Source organism: Lycorma delicatula, chromosome 6, assembly GCF_047948215.1.
Source record: "Lycorma delicatula isolate Av1 chromosome 6, ASM4794821v1, whole genome shotgun sequence".
Lineage (NCBI taxonomy): Eukaryota > Metazoa > Arthropoda > Insecta > Hemiptera > Fulgoridae > Lycorma > Lycorma delicatula.
Genome location: NC_134460.1, coordinates 16,818,673 through 16,840,653, shown reverse-complemented (window position 1 = coordinate 16,840,653; position 21,981 = coordinate 16,818,673). Strand labels below are relative to the sequence as shown.

General features: G+C 29.5%; 1 protein-coding gene and 1 pseudogene across 1 annotated transcript in view; one reads left to right on the top strand and one right to left on the bottom strand.

The window, feature by feature from the left end:
- Positions 1 to 21,981, top strand: part of LOC142326572 (glycine dehydrogenase (decarboxylating), mitochondrial-like) — a 34,385-nt pseudogene that overhangs the window by 8,724 nt on the left and 3,680 nt on the right.
- LOC142326673 (uncharacterized) overlaps positions 20,597 to 21,981 on the bottom strand; it is an 84,911-nt gene continuing 83,526 nt past the window's right edge. Inside the window, exon 6 of the mRNA XM_075369287.1 lies at positions 20,597 to 20,757. The gene's annotated coding sequence lies outside the window, so the exon portion shown is untranslated. The remainder of the gene's footprint in view (positions 20,758 to 21,981) is intronic.

Genomic DNA, 21,981 nt, shown 5'->3' with positions numbered 1-21,981 from the left:
TAGTGTTATTTTAGAGAAATAAGGGGACATTCATTATGAAAGTACATTTTTAAAATTTTAATATGCTCTAAAGAAATTAGAATAGGACATTTTAAAAGACTTGATTTTTTAACATAAAAGGTTGAAATATTCAAAATTAATAAAATATGCAAATTACTTTAATTAGGTTTCTTAAAAATGTAGTGAAATCCATAGAAGAAATTGGTTACAAAAAAGTAAAAACTGATTGTTGTAATTTTAAACATTATATAATAAGAACATATAATAAACAAGAACTTACTGATCCCTGTCTTTAACCAAATGTGATATACTCCTATTTTGTGGAGTCACATGATCTGACAAATATGTGCTATTAAGTAAACATCAAAATCCTTTTGTAACATATTTTTTATTTAATTGTAGGAATTGTTTATATTAAATAGCGTGTAAATAAAACTATACAAAGTATTCTAAAAAGTTAAAAATATCTTTGAAAATAATTTATTAGGTGTAACAGAGAAGAATCTTTAAAACACAAAGTCTGGTTATATTAAACATATAACCATAAACAAGAAGTAAGATAAACAGTTTCATTTCTAATTATCAAATAAAATTATAAACTAGGTGAAATTAATAAAAAAAAAATTTAATTGCAGTTAAATAAACTATTTTAAAATTCATCTCGTAAATATTACATAATGTTATGAATGATTTGAATAGTATAGTGTACTGCCTAGAAAATCAGGTATATAAAGGAACATATTTACCAACAATATAGGCTATAAGAAAAACTAAAGATTTCTTTCTATAAAGGTTCAGTGTAATTAAAGAAACACATCTGTAACTGAGTAGAGCTGCCCTGGAATTACACCAATCATTCATATTAAACAACATTTTTCTAATTTCCATTTGTTTTTTTTTTTACAAAGATATAGTTATTATGCCATACTCTATGTGCTTAGTAAAGGATGTTTTTTTATCTTGTATGTAAAAAGAATTTTCCTTTTATTTCTTGATACCTGAAGTTTTTTCTGAATATCAGATCATTTTGGTAAAATGCCTCGTTCTTTAAGACAAGTCAGATCAAAGATTAGATACACGCTAAATACAATAAACAGTTTCAATTTGAAACCAAACTCTTTGTATATGGTGTGTGTGTGTGTGTTTTGGTGAAATCTGTTCAAAAGTATCATACCTATCTTTTTCTTGAAAATTACTTGAATGTGATCAGTAAAGTTTGGTAAAAGTGCAGGACTATGTTCCACGTGTATTTTTTGTAATTGCATAGAGGATGTCATTTGTTATTCAGCAGCTATTGCATGCATGAGTTTTGCAGGGCTTGTTGCAATTTTATTTTGTGCATAATGATGATATACACTAAACATTATTATATCAAGTTCTGCCAAAAGCTTAGTGAAACACAAAGAAAAACGATTAAGAAGATTAAGCAGACTTTTGGGAGTGAAGCTACAGGGGTAATAAATATTACAGAATGGAATAATAATTTTCAAAATAGTGACACTTCAGTTGAGAGTGAACAACACACCAATAGGATATTAACAAGCCGAACTCCAAATATCATTAACAATATATGCAATTTGACATGGAAAATCATCTGCTGACTAAGAAATTACAAAGGACATTCGGATTAGTGATGAGTTCACCTGATTTTAAAGGATGAATTGAGCTTGTAGACACAGACCATGAAATTTGTGCCAAAGTTGCTTTACTTGAGCAGAAAAAGATTTGTTTTGATGTTGCATAGTAGTATACCAATGTGATCCTAAATCTGTTAAGACCATGTTGTCGATGAATCTTGGGTATATGGATATAACCCAGAAACGAAAGCTCAGTTGACAGTTATCAGGATTTCCATGCACACTGGAAAACCTGGAATTTGAAAAATCTTTAAGTTCTGGAAATTTCTTGGAATTTGAGCTTATTTGTCATAAAATATTTATTACTGATGTAGAAATTTTGCAAAATTTTACTTATTTTTCCATACTATTATTTTAACCAAGTTCATTTTTTAGTAGAATATATTCTGAAAATAAGGGAGGTTGAAAGATATCTAATTTTATTATTTCTATCATTAGTTTTATTATCTTTGTCAATCAAAAAAAAAAAAATTATGACAAATAAAAAAAGTATGAGTTTCATAAAATACCTTGAAATTTTTATCTATGTCTCCACATACAACAAACAATTTTTCCACATTCACTAAATGTGTTTCACTGACTTTATTAAATTTAAGTTTCACTGACTCTACTAAATTGAAGTTGTAGAAAAAAATTGATGATCAATATCATTGATGCTTTTTTTATGCTTAACAGATGTGTAGGATTTTGAGTGTAATTTTTTAGCTGTTACTGATCTTTTTAATGCCTAAATAAATCACCATCATTTCCAAGGCCAAAGAAAGCAAGACAAGTGAAAATGAAGCTGACTGTTTTTTTTTTAATTTCCTCAGAGTTGTGCAACCCAAGTATGCCCCAGAATTCTAAACTATCAAGAAACAGAACTCTCTAAAGGATCTCCATTACCTTTGTCATGCAGTTTGGTGCAAGAGATTGGATCTATGGAAATTACATAAATGTCAGTTGCATCATAACACACACGCCTATTTGTCACATGTAATCCAGAACTTCAAATACAGAAAGTATTTATTCTGTATAGTCAAATACAGAAATCCTCAGTTCACTAGAACCTAAGACATTTTTTTGAAATCACTACTCACCAGATATGGCTCCTTGTAATTTCTGGTAACTTCAAATGCTTCTGAAAGTGTTCTGATGTCACAGCTGGGAGATATAATGATGAATGTGATAGCACAACTTGTAGAAATATCAAAAGAGATGTACAAAAAATATTTTCAGTATTATGATAAGAGGCTATTTTGTAGGAAACAAAGATTTATAGCCACTTGGTCAATGGTCAGACAGATTTTGAACAAACCTTGTATTTATGTTTTATTTTATAAAGTTTAGTAATAATTATTAATTTTCTGTTTTTAGATTGCTGAAAACAGTGATATATTAAGCAACAGTATTTTGAAGACAGAATTCAAAAGAATGTCACAGTTTATGACTCATCCTATTTTTAACACTTATCATTCTGAAACAAGAATTGTAAGATATATGAAGTCACTAGAAAACAAAGATATTTCTTTAGTTCATTCTATGATTCCACTGGTTTGTATTTTCTGATTTGTCTAAATAAACTTAGAATAGTTAAAAAATTGTTCTATGCAGTTAGGCTCTAGGAAGTGTTTTTTTCATTTTTTCCAGGAATAAAAATATTAACCCACCGGCTTGGTCTAGTGGTGAACGCGTATTCACAAATCGGCTGATTTGTAAGTCGAGAGTTCGAGCAAACTCGAGAGCCCTAGTAAAGTCTAGAGTCCTAGTAATGTCAGTTATTTTTACACGGATTTGAATAATAGATTGTGGATACCAGTGTTCTTTGGTGGTTGGTTTCAATTAACCACTCATCTCAGGAATAGTTGAACTGAGATTGTACAGGACTACACTTCATTTACCCTCATACATATCATCCTCATTCATCCTCTGAAGTATTATCTGAAAGGTAATTACCGGAAGCTAAACAGGAAAAGAAAGGAATAAAAATTTTAAAAAGTGAACAGAATTAAAATAAAGTTTAGTGCTGTCTCTAACATTATTTTTATCCTCTGTTCAAGATTTTATCTATGTTGGGTCATCTGAAATACTTCTAATTTTTGTCCTGCACTATCTTTCACCTGCTGCTGCACATTTGCAGTGTTCTTTTTTGCAAGTTCTTACATCTTCCACTGCTATCATAAACCATCTTATTGCTCTAACTGTACTTCTCATTGCTTACAGTCTCATTTTTACAACATCCTTTTTCTCTTCTCTACTATACTTCTCTTAAACTGATTTGGCAACCTCTGCATTACTTTTCTTTTCATTATTCAATATCAATTACTTTTATTATATTTCATTCTAGCCCTGCTAAATGAACCTGTTAGGTTTTCACAATATTTTGTATTTCCTCTAGATTATCATAATTGATTTGGCTGTTATTTTCTGCTTTTCCTAGCATTGTTATTCTTCCCGTTCGTATTTGGCAAATATCAAAGTATCGCCATTCTCAAAACTACTTTTAGCAATCACTTAATGCCAAAAGTAGTTTTTAGAATGGAGGTACTCCATAACGCATCGACTACAAATGTTAGAGTGACAGTGCTAGAAAGGGCAAAAAACAATATTCAAATTGACCTGTCAGGTTCATTTTACCTTGTATTTTCTCCGCATAAAAGGACTAATTCTAGCTGAGATTTGTCACCAATAAATTAGTGATTACAGTACGGTAAAGATATTACGAGTAGACAAAGCATGGAAGATCAGTTCATTTAAAGAAAGAACAATGGATGTTAATGATGAACAAAATTCACTGATGAGCTAATAAAGACAATTTCAGTGATAGACATTCAGTAATTAATCGGTATACTTCTTGAGCAGGGCTTGGTAGAATTAAGAACTGTTCTTTATTAGATCTCGACTAAAATTGTAGGCTATTAGAAATATTATGTAGAGTGTACCCAAAAATTTTGCTGACATTTATCTACAAGTTTTTTGTTTTTGTTTTTTTTTTGCTACGGAAAACAAAGAAAGCTTTCTAAACTTTACAGTAATAGCAGATGAAACAAAGACTATTTTACCTATAAATAAACTATTTAAACATCTTGGCAATTTGACACTTCCTGGCAATTTTTAAACAAATATATTAGGGAATTTGATAAATGTTACAGCTTACAATGAATTAAATAATTTTGATGTATGATTAAAAACATGTAGTAAGGAATTTTGGTTTAAGGTTAGCCTCCAATTCCATACTCTTATTTATTATACAAAGTTGTTGGAGACCATCAAGTGAGAAATTTTAGACAATTCCTCTAATAGATGTAATCTTATACAAATAACTGTATGTATATACGTGACATAATCTTAGTGGCAAGGTGCAAAAATGAGATATCCAGTCTAAAAAATACTAGGAAGATTAACAGTATATTATGAAAAACAAATCACTTAGATTCAAATCCTGGGAACACCTCATTTTGACCTACATTTTTGTAACAGAGAACACGTCTTAATATAAGTAGATAAATGACATTCAAACACCAAAGTATACGGGTGTTATGATGGACTTGACCCTATTTGTTATGCATCATTGTCTAAGTTCAAGGTAAATTAGTGGAAAAAATTGAATTATTTGTTAAATTAACAGAGGGGAAGTATAATCAGAAGTCCTTTGCTTGATGACTTTAGTGCTTTGTTTTGCAGCAGGAGGTTATCCAACATCCAAACAGCAAGTGTCTGCATATATCATGCATTTGTTTGGTACTGAATAAATACATTTGAATAGTTAGTAGGTGCTTGAGATTGATACAAATTCAGAAAAAATTATTTTTTGGTCAGGGTAGCACTTCTATACTTCAATTACCAATTACAGAATTACTAGCAAAGAATAAGATGAGAGATTTAAGACTTGCATTCTACAATCATTTCATTTCTACCTCTCCTTGTTGGCCTAAGAGTGATTTTTTTCTTTGAATGAATATCATTCATCGGATCAATGAGGCTCATGGTTCTGAAAGGCTTATCATATTGAGGCTCTCATGTTGTTATATGGAGAAACTGTTCTGTAGGGTTTGAACTGATGGTTGTAGGGTTATGAATGGATAATGGTACCTTTTATAAAACTCTTCTTTTTTACCTATTACTATTCCTTGGGCAGTAGTGGGCTCCAAGAGAAAATCAGAGTGAATTCCTCCCTGTATTTCTTCTGCCATCTTTGTGTGGATAATTCTGACCGACATCTTTGACATCAAAGCTGTTGGTCTGTAGCATAGTTATCATGATGCCAAGTTCTCTCGGGCATGCTTTACTGTGCTGCAAGAACTGGATACTTGAAAACCATGTGTTCTGCGATATCCTCTCTTCTGCAATAATTACACTTGGCTGAGGGATTCAATGCTTATGTAAACAAGTATGCTTTAAAGTAACTGACCGATCAGGAACTGAGTTAAATAGTACCCCCAGTTTTCCATGCTTTGTGGTCCAGCCATCTCCGTAGATCCAGTATTAGTCCCTATGTCTATCTTTTTTTCTTTTTTATTTGCTTCCAGGACTGTAGTTAGATATTGATGTCCAGCTATCTTTTTTGTCAACTTATCCTATACCATAAACAATGTCTGGACAGCATTAATTAACTAAGAGCAGACAATTCTGAATGCAGAAACAATATGGTAGAGTGTGATTAAATCTTAAAAGGATGCTGAAGAAGATTACTGTACTACCTGAATGAACAAATGAAAGACTTCTTTGACTGAAGCATAGGTCTGATAGAATAATTTCAAATCCTGACAGCAATTTTCCATGCTCTCAGTTTACATATGCTCTGCTTGAATAGTTCCATGTCACATTATTCAGAGATAAGAAATGGTTTTCAGTATGGATGGGATGGAAAAGTAATTTTGTTGAGTGTATATTTGAACTTGATTTAATAAAATTGTTAAATAGTAGTAATATGCTACTCTCCTCCTAGGAAAAGTCTTTGATCTCCAGAGGGATTATGGGTGGAATGGGCATCTGTTGTACTTTCCTAAGCTTGTGTGTACCAATTTTTTAGTGTTTTATTTTCTTTTTATCTCTTCCTGGGTAAATGCCTATTTATTATCACTCCTTTTTATCATTTATCTTTCCATGTTCTGTGAGTTTAGGACAGGTCCACTTAAGTCTAATATACCCTTCATGTGATTCATGGATTTAACAAAGATGTCGACTTGTGTTTTAAATGCATGATTTATGTTAATAAAAGCATTTTTTAATCTTTTATTCAGGGTTCATGCACAATGAAACTGAATAGTACTACTGAAATGATGCCTTGCAGTTTTAAGGAATTTACTGATTTACATCCATTTGTACCAAAAGAACAAGCTCAAGGTTATCAGCTTATGTTTACTGAATTAGAAAAGGATCTTTGTGAAATAACTGGCTATGATAAAATATCCTTTCAACCTAACAGGTAAAATTTCTGTGTATAAATTAAGATTAAGACCAGTTTTCTCAGATTAGAATGCCTTGAATGTTCAATATGCAAATCATTGTTTTTAGTCTTTTTATTTTAATTTCAAATTAATTAATTTGTTAATTAATTCATATGTATTTTTCCTCTATACTTACTCTTATGTATTCATATAGATTATTACATTAAAAAATTAATAAATTTAATCATTTAATCTAATAGAACTAATAAATAAAATCTATTTTACTAAAATAAAGCAAATCTAAAAACATAATTACTGAAGTGTTTAAAACTAAAAAAAAACTGACAACACAGGTTTCTGATACACGACTTACACTTACAGTAAAATTTAAAATATTTATTATTTTATTTAAATATAATATTTTTTTCATTTATTTAATTCAATGATTCTAACTAAAGTGCGCACGCAAAACGTATTTAATTTGCGCGGGTGTGGCGATACTAGCGGCGACGGTCGACACTAACTAAACTAATGTTATTTCACAACTTACATAGAGCAAATTTTGCTTGTACTGTCGGCAGACTGGTGTAGCCAAAAGGCTTAACACACCGGTTGTACGAACAGATGAAGTTCGGTGCTGATTTTAAATAATTAAAGTCATAAGTTGATGTTATTGTCAAATTCCATATTATATTTGAAAATACTTATGTATGAATAAATTAAATGTTTAATATACTCGAAATATTAAATGAATTATTTATATATTATTAAATGTTTATTGTAATTGAATTATGAACTGGAACTGCTATTTAATGCAATTATACAAGAATAATGCGATTGCCATTTGTAGGCGCCTGGAACTGAACAAGAGTGATGACTGAAGAATGAATAATGACCACAAGAATGACGATGGACTTGCTTAAATAATGTTGCTGGATCCGCTGCTTTGTCAGGAGTCGAGTGCATTCGAAAGGAGCCGAGTGATGTATAAGGAACTACTGAATTGTCAGCAGCCAAGTGCGTATGAAAGAAGCCGAGTGCTCTGTAAATATTCGAATGAATCTGACCGAAGCCGAAGATATTTAAATTTAAAAATCCTATTAAATACATTAAAGCTCCAACATTTAAACGATAATAACAAAATATGAATTTGTAAAGAATATTTAAAAATTAAAGTAACCTAAGTCTGAATACAAGGTACCGAGTCAACCGGGCGATCAAGTTCCGAGACCCGGCCAGATGAAGTTACTTTTTTACACTTAAATATTATTCATTTATTTAATTCTACCACTCACCTGTGACATCACAACATTGCAGACGACTACAATAGTGATGCTGCAAAAAATTTTTTTTTCAAATATTATTTTTAATTGTTAACAAATGTGTTAGAAAAATATGACCTTAATTAGGCGAAGTCTCGAGGTACTGAGGATGATCTTGTTCTGCAGCATCACCTCTTGACCGTTTAAGTTGAAATTTTGACCAAGTTTTGGTCAAAATCGGTCTAGTAGTACTGGAGATATAATGGTGATTTAGAGGCCAACACCAAACACACAAAAATTAACGTCTGAAAAATTTCTATCTGGTTTTTAGGTTCCTTAGGTATCAAAATGTTAAGATCCAGTGAAAACTGCATATGCCCAAATTGGACTGATTACAGTACTTTACTTTCTAGAACTACAGCTCTGCTATAGCACTTTCTAGACAGGAAAGTAAAAGATAAAGGACTAAATGTTTTTTAGGGAAATTTTTTAATCCTAATTTATTTTAATATAATTTTGGAATATTTAGCAGTTATTTTTATCTAAAAAATAATTGACTATTATTTATAATAATTGAATATTATTATGTATGTGTTGTTCATTTTTATTTAAGAAAACAAACACTAAACCATATTCAGGGTTGAATCTGATTATTTCCTTGCAAATTAAACCAGATGCAATGAAGAAATACTCTGAATAAAAGGAGCAGTATTGCTCTTTTGATAGTAGGATAAAATATTCAGAAATAACATTTTTAAGCAAGGATTCCAATGTTCAAAGATGTTTTGAGAGTTTTAGAAGCATACAATATGCTTTTCTGTTGGATGTAGTGTTCAGTGCTTAGGACAGTGCTGTAATGTAGAAGTTTTATGTTGTAGTTTTATATTTGAGTTGTCAAATCTCAAATTCTTTTTAGTATTACTTGTAGGATAAATGTGTTACAGTTTATGGGAAAAAAGGAATATTAAGAAATAATTTTAACTGTTATTTTATTAGTTTTATAAAATTTGACAACTTTGTGAATTGAATGCTTCAGTATTTGTGTAACTCTTTTTTTTTCAAAGTATTACTTTTAATTCTATTGGTCTCCAATTACCTTTGAATATTTTTCATCAAAATTAATTTATTTCCTTTTCAAATTAAATATTGTACTCATATGGTAGATGAGAACTTCATTACAATCCTGCACTTTACAACATGATATTGTCTTTGACAAATGAGACTTGACATATATCTCATTACTTTCCTTTGTCAAATATCTTGTATCGTCATTGACAATACACAAACTGTATTTTTAATTAAAGTTTTTGAAATAATCTGAATAATTCTATTCTAATAGTAGGTTCAGGTAAAATTTTGGATGAAAGAGCAGAAAACTGAATTTTTTAATTTTTAAGAAAAGTTTTATTAACATTTTTTGTTGTTTGTAAAATCAATAATCTTTGAAATATTTGCAAAAAGATCTCATTTTACCTCCGTTTACTGCTCACTCTTTCAACTTCTTTGAACTACATATTGATTAGGAGTCTGCAGAGAATCTTAATAACCTCTAAATTCTTAATAAATATTAAAACTATACTTTTAAAAGAGAAAAGTCAATTTCTCCTAATTATTTCCGTACAATCTCTTTTTGGTCTATTTTTAATGTACTATAATGAATTAGGCAATGTTTAAAATTTCCCTTGTGTCACAAACAGAGAAAGAAAGCCTTATTTAATTTTTACCACACCTATGATGTTGTTTTTAATTTTAAAGGTCAAATGAATTATTTTAGTTTTCAAAGTATATTTAGATATATTTTGTTTTATAATTTTTGTTTACAGTGGTGCCCAGGGTAAATATGCTGGTCTTAGAGCTATTCAGACATATCATGCATCACTTGGTGAAACTCAGCGTGATGTCTGTTTAATACCAGTTTCAGCTCACGGTACAAATCCTGCGTCTGCACAAATGGCTGGTTTCCAAAGATGGCAGTATTGAAATAGAACAATTAAAAGAAAAGGTTATATTTTTATTTATGTTATATCATTGTTACTTTAAATCATTGCCAGGTCCCTCATTCCTAATCTATTATTTTCAGAAGATTAATTTTTAATGGTAATCAATTTCATAACTGAAATAATTTTAAATTTATTTTATAAACTTTAGCCCCCTATGAACATAAAAACAGTTCTTGTGTGTGTGTGTGTTGGCTAGGAGAGAAGAATACTCATTCCCTTCTATGTTATTCCTGAAATCTTCTCTCCTTTTGTCTGTTCTTTTGAGAAACTGTTTTTTGTCTGTTGTACTTCTATTACAAAATGAGACTTCCTGGTTTCCCTCTGGATAACAGATTTATTAAGTAGAAAAAACCTGCAGCTAAAATTCTAAAAAAAAATATTTGTGTGGAAATTGTTTATTTTTAATCTTTTAATTCCTTGTCCCCAAAAAATGGTTACTTAAACATATACACAGCATGTAAATAACAAAAATACCTCCTGCAACATAGGGAAGAAATCCTCATTTAAAATTTAAAAGAGTACAGGTTTACTTTTTATCCTATTTAGAACAGTACATCTTGAGTGAGTAAATGGTAGAAATTCTATTTTTTTTTGTTGAGATGAATAGCCTGTGTTGGTAAATATTTTAAATGAAGAAATAGAAGATATTGTGAAACAGAGGATTTCAACCATGTACATTGTTAAGAATGCAAATACATTAACGAAGCCTTCAATATTCATTAGCTTATATGTCAAATAATGAATATTATTGAATTTGTTAATACAAGTAATGCCATTCATGTGGCACTTGTATAAATAATATAACTGACAAAAATTGAGGTAATGGGCATAAATCAAAATAAATTAAGCCATTACAGCAAAAGCCTTATTTCTTTTAGTTTTATGTGGAATGTAAAGATAATATCGAATAAAATACACCTTAGAAAAATTATTAGTAGACATAACTTTAATTATACTTACAGTATGTAGATAGCACTCACTTCAATGAATTATTCATTCACCTACCTATGAAAATTGTGGTACAATATCATTTTTTATTATGTTGCTGATATCTTGAGAAAAGGTTACTTGATTTGAATAAACGAGATACCGAAATAAAATTTAGTCTCTTTTTTGAAGATTTTACTTGCTAATTATGGCTATGTTGTTACATAATGCGATTTAGTCAGCTTCTCAAAATTCTACTATATGAAAGTGTCATTAAAATGACATGCTCACTATTTATGATTTGCTCATTCCCCAGTTCTAGAGTTACCTGGATAAATTATCCTGGAACATGCTTAGAATGATCCTTAAATCAATAATACCATTGATAAAAGGATCATTTAGCTTGGCCCATTGTTTCTTGAATTTTAAGCAAACATCATATAAAAAAATTTTAACACTTACTGTTGTTTGCTGCTTTGGTCTGCTGTACTGTTTCATATTATGCATAAATTGTAGATATATTGTCTCATTTGTAAGCTAATTTGTCATATAATTTCTTTTTAGAATGTAGTGTAATGATGATAAATGTGTCGTAAATGAGTTCATTAGTTTCATCATTAATTAGTACACTAATAAAATGGTTTTTTACAAGCCCGCCGAACTGTGAATGTGTCCAAACACAAGACATATTTTCTAGCAATGTAATCTCTTTGGAGATTTCACTGTACTCAAAAAATCTTAAAGAAAGCACTCTTTTTTGAATTACGTTTGATTCACTCATCACAGTTTGATGAATATTATCACATTTTTGGATTGCTTCTCTTTTAATGCAATTTATAAATGTGGAGATAACATTTTTAAAATAACATCACTGGGTGATTTGGATGATGAAATGATGTATTTCATAACTCTTTTCTTTTTAAAAAATCTCGGCTAATTTAAGAATGGATATTTTCTTGCAACAGAAACACCTATTTCATGAAATTCAGAACTAAGGTAATGAATTTAAGGAATCAATTTCTTTTCATCTGTTTATAAAATCTAGAAGCAGCAGAATTTAGGATGCCCAAGGAACACCGCTATCACTTTCAGGTCTCCACAAATGTTTCTAATACTGAATCATTACCGACACAAGTTTCATATTTTCTTATGACTTCTTCATATGAGCTAAAGAAATTGAGAGGATATTATTTCGAACATGAAGAAGGACTGTTTTCAAACTAGGCTTTGAGGAGTCTGTAAAAAGACGTCATTGATCAGAATGGCGCATATGTTCAAAAGCTTCAAGTAAAAATTCCACATCATTACAGTAAACTTTCTTGACAGCCTTTATATATAAAAGAATAATTCTTTATATTAAAGAAAATACTTGAATTTTTTTTTTATTCTACTTCAATATTTTGTCTAGGTGATGACAAACAATATAATCTAACGTAGTATTTATATAATTTAAATGGAAGGTATTTTAAATATTTATTTGTTACAGTTATGCAAAGATTAATATGAGTATTGTATGTATACACAAATATGAATGTGTATATATATTTCCTAAACAACATTTTTTGATAAAACTAATTGATTTTCTAGAACTCTATTAACAATAATATTTTTTAATTTTGAATAATCTAATTATTTTACAGTTTTTCTTTTCATTTACAGCTGGAAAAATTTAACAAACGAGTTTCCTGTATTATGATCACATATCCATCTACATTTGGTGTGTTTGAAGATAATGTAGCTGAAATTTGTGAAATGGTTCATAATTTCGGAGGACAGATTAGGTTTTATATATATCATTTAATTAAAAGACTTACCGTTTACAAACTTTATCGAGTTGAAAATTAGATGTATAGAAAATTAAAGATATGTATAAAGGACATTAATTGTGAACACATAAAACAAATACATCTATTTATGCATAGTAATAAAGTTTTTATTAAATGGATAACTGGTTTTTGTCGGTCAGCATGAAGAAACAATATTTTTGTTTTTATGTGTTTTAAACAGATTAAAAATGCTTATTTTTTAAAAAATATATTGATTTTTCTCCAAATGATTTTTTTTTAGGGCTATTATGTGAAACTTATTGCCATTTAATGCTGCAGATGGTACTACAATTAACAAATCCATATTGAAGCGGTTAGGACACAATTCTTAGAAGGCTGACCTTTACTCAATAATACTATAACCATTGGGCTCAATTTTGGCTATCAGATAGGAAACAGAGTCATAGTTCCAGTACATCTACATAGTTGGTCCAAAGGTTATAGCATCTTAACTAGGAGCTCAGACCTTCACCTAATGGACCATTAATGAAAAGGATAAGGAAAAGGATGGTTTAAGGAAACCCACTTACATATAATAAAATAATAATTTGCAAATATACTGGTAGTTCAGTTTACCATAAATAATTCTGTTTATAGTACAGTCATATTCTAGGTGTAGACCTTATATTTAACGGTACAGTTGTTTTGCTGAGCAGTACTATGAAACAATAATGTTTGTTATTCTCTGCCAGATGGCCAAGATTATCAGCAGTTTTATTTAAATTTTTCTTTCTTTCACACCTTTTATTCACCCCATTGTTAACTGAAATTATGAAAGTAGTTATATACACAGTCATGTTAAAATAGATAATTCAGTTTAAAAATTAATCTAAACATTTTACAAAGTAAATTTATTAAGAAGTACTAAAATAGTAGTTTTTGTAATGGCACATTGAAATTGTTTACCAGAAAAAAATGTTAACACTTAAACAGTAGATAAATAAAAACTTTGTTCTTAAATATGCTTAAACAATAATTTGTTGCATAACCTCTTAATGAAATTTGAAATCACTTTACCTGGAAAAATAGCCAAAAAATTGGTACATTTTATGTTTAATTTGTACAAGTTTTATTCAAATAATTGAAACTCTCAATAATAATACAAAAAAGAACAAGGTTTAATATAATATAAAACTTAATTTATTCCACTGAGTGGTTTTTAAGATATATTTCTTTATAAACAACCTTTTTCTTTTGCAGTAATATATTAGGAAAGTATTTTCACATGCTGTTAAATGCAGGTTTTATTATAAGATATTATGATATTAGCCACTTCCTGATTCTATTTTATTGAATAATTTGTCTAATTAAATATTTACTGATCTGTTTTATAGGTATATCTAGATGGAGCTAATATGAATGCACAGGTAGGTCTTTGTAGACCAGGGGATTATGGATCGGATGTATCTCATCTTAATTTGCATAAAACATTTTGTATACCTCATGGTGGAGGAGGTCCTGGTATGGGACCTATTGCAGTGTAAGTGATTGAAATTGTAATTTACTAACAAATATGATTGTAATAGCGGGTTAGTAACTAAAATTTAATTCACTGTAGAATACATACTCATACCAATGCATGTAGTGCAGTAATAGTCCATGCATTACACAGATTTATTAAATAATTTTATGCAATTTTTTTTTTTTTTTTAGTAAAGCTCATTTAGCCCCATTTCTACCCAATCATCCTGTTATTGATTTAACTGGGGAAGAGAAATCACAAAGTTTTGGTGCAGTAAGTGCTGCACCTTTCGGCTCATCTGCAATTTTACCAATATCATGGGCTTACATTAAGGTAATCAATTATTCATACTGTTAAATATATATATAAAAGATATATATAAAGAATTTAATAAAATAAATAAATTAACTTTAAAGTAATATAAAAATATTACTTTTATATTCATTTAAATTAAAACCAACACAACATAAATTTTTCAAAAAGATTAACTAATTATATATGATTGCTTTAAAACAAAACAATAAAAAAGTAAAATTAATAATAAATCTAATTTTAATACTTATATAGGTAAACACCTGCTTTATAGTACAATGTGGAAAGAAAAAAATTCTATACAGAAATGAGAAATGGGAATTAAAAAAGCCCAATATTTTCAAAAACAATTAAAATTTTATAAATAATATAATTAAAAAAATCTAATTATGCTGATCACATTAGGGAAAATAGACAAATTTTCAAATATAGAAAACATGCAAACATTGATAATAAAATCTAAATCTGTTACTCTCCAAAAAATGTACATCACAAAATTATAATTGTTGTCAGGAGTATGAAACCTCATCATTTATATATGATCTATATATTAAAAAGAAAAAACAGCTAACCACATTTAAAATAAGCAGATAATTTTCTTCAGTTCAGAGGCAATTTGTATCTTACTCAAGATGCTTTATATCTATCTACCTACATACATAATTTACCTTATGCGCTTTAATCTCTATTCATATTTTTACTTTGAACTATTTTGCTATTACGGCTGTGTATGAATGTATCTTTTCAATATAAGTATTTGAAAAATACAATATGTAATTTCTTTGAAGTTTCATTTACGAATTTAAAGACGTTTTCAAATGGAATATTCCTTTTGTTAATTATATTTTCCAATTCAAAGAAAATAATAAACTTGAAGCTCTTTGTACCTGATTGTAATATATTAATTATTGAATGGAAAAAAATCAGACAAATTTTTAAATTAAAAAAAAAAAACATGTCTTTTTTGTTTTTACTTCATTCATAGTAATAATAATAATTCCCTGTTCAGAGTTGAAAGAGAGACAGTAACAATTCCTGTCTTTTTTATGGTGGAGACATATGTAAAGCACTAGAGGTATAAAGGCACCCGTAAGAGTTGTTTTCTCTGAAAATAATGATAACTGTACACCAAGTTCATGTGGTAAACAGAGTGAAGGAGTCATTTGTAGGGTTGAATATCGGTAGCAGTTTGATGGGCTTAGTGTATCGATATGCCTTATTTATTTGGCTTGAAGAGAAGGCAGTGGAAAATCACTTCATTCCTCACTTTCCTTAGTAGTAAGCTATGTATGGTATTTTTTTTTTTTGGAGAGTGACATTTTTGGGAGAAACTTGATGAAACTCATGTCAAGTTTTGCCTGTACCCATTTCATTTATGACACCTAAAATTTATTTATTTTAGCAAACAGCCTAATTATAATTACAGTTACAATACTAATGAAAGATGAATTTTGTAGCATATGAAAAATGTCAGGCCTGACTAGGATTAGAATGCAGGGCCTCTATGGTGATGAATGCAGGACTTTCATGGAGATCAGCATAGTGGTAATAATAATGATGATGATAATTATTTAAATCAAGACTGAAGATGCTGTAATTATTGAAATAATACCTTCATTTCATGAGTTCTCTTATGTTATTGTATTATTTTTTCATTAATTTGTATTGATTTATACTTTTATATTATTTTTCACTACTTTTTTCAGATGATGGGTGCAAAAGGTCTTCGTAAAGCAACACAAATTGCAATTTTAAATGCAAATTATATGAGTAATCAGTTAAAAGAATATTACAAAACTGTTTATCGCAGTCCTAAAAGTGGTTTAGTAGCACATGAATTCATTATTGATGTTAGAGAATTCAAAAAACCTGCCAACATTGAGGCTGTGGATATTGCTAAACGACTTATGGATTATGGTAAGGCATGAATGAAATATTTTTTTTTCTGTATTATAAATGGTCTGCAGCATTACAACTCATTTGTATCGAACACTTTTTAGAACATTTAAAATAGCATAAAATAAAACATATTACATTATAGCACTTAACTGTTAGGTGAAACAAAAAAATGATACAAGAATATGCTCTTCATGACATAGAGAGCTACTGAAGAAAACATATTTTTATAGTTTTTTCTTTTGTATTGTCAAAATTCAATAATAATGAAATAAGTATTAGTACAACTGAAACTATACAGGCTTTTAGATTTAAATCTGGTATGAGTGAATCAAGGAAGTTTGCTTTTTATTTTGAAAAGCCAGTCACTTTTTTTCATTTTTATCTTCTTATTTTATAATGATTGCTAATCTTTTTGTATTTCTATGTCTAGAAAGTACTGTTTTTATATTTTATTATTATAATAGGGCTATTGCATATTCTCTTAATCACATTGATCAAAAAATTTTTACCTACATTTTTAAGGACAGGCTGTGTTGGTGTAAGGCTTTTCTATCATCCGCTACGATCGATCTGGCTTAAATTGTATTATAAGTTTAGGAAATATAAATCGTGTAATATAGTTTTTGTTTGCAAATATTTAAAAAGGCAGGAATAAAAATTCTGAAGAACTAATGATTTAGTGAAAATTATTGTTATATTTAATGAATTGAAAATATTCATTTGAAGCAACAATACTGATTTATGTTTGATTTCAACAGTTCCATTATTTTTTATTACAGTATGGGAATAATTTGCTTTATATAAAAATAATTTTTAAATATTTTTTTCAAAAGAACATATTCTGTTAATGAAATTTATGAGTTGTAAGCTATTTACAAATGAAAAAAATATATATCATGCTGTTGCATGCTAGCAGTTTGATAAAGATATTAGAGGATTACACATATTAAAATTCTTACAAATGCAATTTATTTACTCTTAAGTATCTTACTACTTACAAAATAGATAAATTATATTTCACAAACAATAATTCTGATTATCTATGAAATTTAGAATAATTAATAAAAATGCATACAAAACTAAAAAGTGAGGTTGCAGCGAGATTACAGTTACAGACTCCAATAAACTTTATACAAAGATATTTTACTTTTACTATTTACATAAGAAAGTGACTTATTTTTATAAACAAATAATGTCTTCTGTACTTGGTGAACAGCTTCTTGTAATCGATTGCAAAACAGATTACTGTTACAATTTCACTCATATGCTCAAATGTTACCGCACATATTCATTGAATGTTATTGCACACTCTCTGTAGCTGGCCTTCAGTAGTATCTATAATGTCAAGCCTGGGGCTTATTCTGATGTAACTGCAGCTGAATCGTATCCCTTGTTCATTCAAGGGTAATGGCTTCAAAACATCTATTGTCCAAACCTTACACACTATTTTATAAGCTTTTTCCATTGTTCCTGTGTTGTTTCTGCATTTTTCTTGATATAAACTATTAAATAATAATAATTTATAAAAACCACTTATCAACAACTTTTAAAGGAAAGTTGTAGGTAAGAGGTTTTTATAAATTATTATTATTATTGTGTAATCATACCAACAGGCCATGTTTAATAGAATTATTATATAAATTATTGTAGGTTTACATTCTTAAACATCTTAAATAATTACTAAAATTAACATTTAATGTTTTTTATTTTTAGGATTTCATGCACCGACTATGTCATGGCCAGTTCCTGGTACTCTTATGATTGAACCGACTGAATCTGAAGACAAAGAAGAATTGGACAGATTCTGTTGCGCACTCATCGGTAAATACAGCATTTCTGATAAATAATTTTTTTTTCATATAAGAAATATTTGAATGTCTTATATAAGATTTGATTTACAAAATTAAACCTTCCTTAATAGTACAAGTTTTAAGCGTGAAACCTGGATAGTAATTATATTACTTAAGTATGGTATAAGAGAAGTGGATCAAAAAATAAGTTACACCCTTGCTGTTCTTGAATTAAAGGGGTATATTAATGTCTTACGGTGGCAGCACTGGTTATGTTGTTGTCTTTACACTCCCCTAGCAGCAATTCTGTATGACATTCGGTATGTGTGTAGTATCATTGTCAATATGGCATGTCCTCTAGAGGTTTCGTCCAGTAGTATGATTTTTGTGGGCAAAAAATTACAGTTGTGAAATTCATTGCCAAATTGTCGAGGTATACGAAGAGAATGCACTGTCACACCCCATGATCACAAAATGGTGCCAAATGTTCAGAAATGTAAGAATAAATGGGAGTGACGAACTGTGTGCTGGGCGTCCTTCAACTGTAAGCACGATGGGTAACATGTGAATGCAATGATTTTGAGTAACTGGTGCATTAAAATTAGAGAGATTTTAAGTGAACTTAACATCAGTTACGGTCCTGTGTTTGCAATTATTTAGCTTGGTTACCATAAGATGTGTGCATGATGGGTGCCACATCTGTTAGACCGACAACCACAAACATCAACATTCGATTCTGTGGGAGTTGTTTACAGTAAATTTATGTCTCGAGGAACAATGAATGCTGATCTTACTATGAGACTAAAAAAATTGTGTAAAGCCATTAAAGATCAAAGACCGGAAGATTGAGCGATGGGGTAGGTTTTCTTCACGACAATATTACTTCTCATTCAGCTTATGTAACGTAGAGTTACTGCAAAAATTCAAATGAGAAGTGTGGTTTTGGTGATTATGCCAAAAAATAGATAAAAATATGTAGTTTTTTGTTCAAAAAAAAAAGAAAAGTTTTATAAATATGTATTTGTTTCATAGAGGGGGTTGTAACTTACTTTCTGATTGTCCCTTGTATTATAAGAATCCGTTTCACTTTATGATATTTTGGTTTAATACCCCTAATTTAAGAAAGCCTCTCTATCTTTCTTTTTCAATTGTTTTTTATTCCTTCTCTTCTTCCTTGGATGAATGTTAAACACTGGTCACTACGTTGGTTCCTTCCAGTAGCTGTTTCTGTTTCAAGTTTCTTGTGGTGCCTTCTAGTAGCCTGGAGGCCAGCTATTTCTCTACTTGGGCTCAGTAGAGTAACAAAGCTTTTGCGCCTGTGGATTATGTTTATGTTGAAGTTACATGAAAAGCCAAATTAATTAGACCTAAAATACCCTTCAGTTCAATTTGCCCAGTCTTCTATTTCTCATAAAATCTATCTGATCACTTGGTAATAGTTGAATTACTGTTGCCTGATGAATAAAATTTTTATGTGTTTTGTTGAAAATTATATCTCATAAAATAATGAAATTGATTTTCAGCCCAACAAATTGAAACCATAATGATTATCTTGGACTTCTAGTGTAAGAACAAAATTACAGAAAATACATGACTATCAGATTGCTTGCTGGTACCCATATGTATAAACAAAAGGACCGATAATTAATAAATAAAAATATTAATTTTGATATATTTATGTTAATACTATCTTTGCTAAATAAAGAAGTCTTATTATTTCTAACAAAAATAACAATATCCATATCAACCAAACCAAACATTTTCCTCTATGCAGCACAGTACTTCAAGAAACAGAAATCAAAATATGCTTTCATTAATAACTCATTAATTATTTTTAAAAAATTCAATTGATGCCTTCTAAATTTTATTTTAATTTCCATTGATTTTTTTACTTTATTATTATCTCATATACACTTAATATTTTTATGTATTAATTGTTTCTAATTTAAAAATAAACAAAAATTACATATTTTTTGATGGGATACTACTTAATCAGACCCTTTATTTGTGAAAATGAGGGCCATTTATTGATCTGAAGCTGCTTTTCATTCATTATATAATAATCATTCAAACTCTAGCTTACAAATTACAAGCTATTCAATCTGTTGTTAATGTACTGTTGTCAAACTTCAAAACAGTGACTGCAATGCTAGGCATTCAGATGTCAGTGGGAGTACAGTATACCTACGTGCCTGCACAAGTGCCACTCATTCTTCACCAAGTAGCCGACTGTGCAACTCTCCCACCACAGCAGTCCCATCACTCGCAGGCACCTATAAAAGAGCGAATTTTCAATTCATCATCAACCACCGCCTGGAGAAGAAGAAGAAAGAAGTTTGCTGGCTGTCGGGGGCCCAGCATGGGATTGCTCTGGGAGAACCGCCTCAGTGGAAGATGACCGACACTTTGAGGCTGTGTGGGGCCGGGGGGCCATCACTGCTGCTGAGGGAAGAGCTCGGGCAAGCTGCAATTCTCCGACTACATTTGAGCCGAAATTGCTGGAGACCAGCTTTTCCTCAGGCTATCTCACAAAAGACCCCTATCAGGGCCATCATTCCAAAAATCTCAAATGGCACTTTTCAGGACTACCACAAGATTTTAAGGTACCATGCATTGTTGAAGCCATTTGGCGACAGAATATAGCCTGTAAATTTTTAATAGGATAAAAATGGTTATCCAACCACCCATCTAAGCAACCATTTTGTTGCTTATCAAAAGTAAAAAACTCATCTTTTACAGTTTCTCAATATATCAGAAGTGTTTCTTAACTGAGTGGATAATTTAAAAAATAAAATATATTTATTATTTTGTCTTTTACTATTATTAAAGCTATCATGCAACTATAATCAAATAATTTTTTTTTTTTAAATGAATGAGTAGAAATTTACATTCTTTTTTTGCCCTGCATTGTGATCTAATTATATATACACGTTTGCACACACATCATATTTAATGTTAACATTAATTTATAAAAAATAAATTTAATCTTACATTGATTTAAACTGCAATAATAACATGTTGACATTATTGGTATGCATTCCTCAGTTCACATTTATTAGCAAACATGTCATGGGGTTGATTTCAATTATCATTTATAATTTTGTGGTTTTTTTTTAATATTATATATTCCCACAAATTTTTAAGTAAAGTTGTACCAGATTTAATGCTAGAGAATGTAGTTGTTCAAAGTAGTAGCACAGTAATACTTTGCAATTTACACTAATGGATTTTCTAAGTTGTTTAAATAAAATGTTTGTTTTAATAGGTATCAGAGAAGAAATTGCTGCAATAGAAAATAAACAAATGGATATAAATCTAAATCTTTTAAAACTATCACCGCACACACAAGAACAAGTTATGGCTGATGAATGGAATCGACCTTATAGCAGGATACAAGCAGCATTTCCAATGGTATATTTTTACTTACTCATAGGAAAAAAAAATATTTTAATTTAAAAATTACTGTAATTAAACATTCACAACACTTACTGTACGAT